The 1,200-nt window shown below is 27.8% G+C and overlaps 1 non-coding gene across 1 annotated transcript; it reads left to right on the top strand.

Annotated features, from left to right (window-relative positions):
* The first annotated feature begins 270 nt into the window (after positions 1-270).
* TRNAQ-UUG lies at positions 271-342 on the top strand. The gene has a single exon. It is a non-coding gene; the product is annotated as a tRNA-Gln (tRNA).
* The last annotated feature ends 858 nt before the right edge of the window (positions 343-1,200 follow it).

Genomic DNA, 1,200 nt, shown 5'->3' with positions numbered 1-1,200 from the left:
TCTTTTTGTAAAGTTAAATTTATTTCAAAATAACGTTTTTGTGAACTTTATTAAAGTGGATGAAAATGAGTGAAGAAGAATGGTTGAATAATTGTACAAATGTTTTAATAAATTAATTGATTTTATTGGGCTGAAACCCTATCAAATACAAAACTAAAAACAAAGACACAAATCATTTTCAAAATTTAGAGATCTATAAGAAACAAATAAGATACTATTATTCTTTTTAAAGTTCATAGATTTATGACGAACAAATCTTGAAAAATTTGTGGTCCCATGGTCTAGTGGTTAGGACATTGGACTTTGAATCCAGTAACCCGAGTTCAAATCTCGGTGGGACCTTTGCTATATTGCTCTACTCAAAAGTAAAAGTCACATGCATAATAGATATAAAATTAAAACTTTATGATACTAGATATAAAACTCAACTTTACATTTATTAAAGAAATTGATTTTAATGTGTTAGAAACTCTATTAGATATATATAAAGTATTTATGTAATATAAAACTCAACTTTACCTTTATTAAAGTAATTGATTTTAATGTGTTGAAACTCTATTAGATATATATAAAGTAATTAACTTGACATATTATATATTGTTTAGAGATGATATAAAGTTGAAAGTGTATAAAAATATTATCTATTTTAGAAATTTTAGAAATTTATAAGACACAAATTTTATGAAGATGTATGGTCCCATGGTCTTTCGATACAAAAATGAATTTGATCCTTATTAAAAACAGCTGAATTTTGTTTCCTTAGGTAACCTTATCTATGACGTATTAACTCCCAATTTCTTCATTAAAAGCCCTCAACTTAATCTTCTAAAGCTAAAGAAAGGCTCAATTTTGAAGAAAATGGATTGTAAGTAAGACTTTGATCCTTACTCCTAAATTTTAAACGAAAATAATTTTCTTCAATTTGACTTACTAAGTCTTGTTTGAAGGGGTTAATATAACACATGCGGAAGCAATTTGGATCTTAGGCACTTTTATAGTAAATAACTAGCATGTTCATAAGTATTAAAACTTAATGAGTTTGAATACTAACCTTTTCTAGTTTAAATTCCTCTTTCCTCACGAACCGGTTTCGAACCACCACTAGTGTCTTCTCCACTATTCTCCGGCCTTAGAACGGGATTGTGGAATCCGGTGAACGACTTAAACTTGGGAGGAATTTTGTATATATGAAGAGAGTGT

Source organism: Cucurbita maxima, unplaced genomic scaffold, assembly GCF_002738345.1.
Source record: "Cucurbita maxima cultivar Rimu unplaced genomic scaffold, Cmax_1.0 Cma_Scf00207, whole genome shotgun sequence".
In the NCBI taxonomy this organism is placed as follows: Eukaryota; Viridiplantae; Streptophyta; class Magnoliopsida; order Cucurbitales; family Cucurbitaceae; genus Cucurbita; species Cucurbita maxima.
This window is presented reverse-complemented; position numbering and strand designations above follow the sequence as displayed.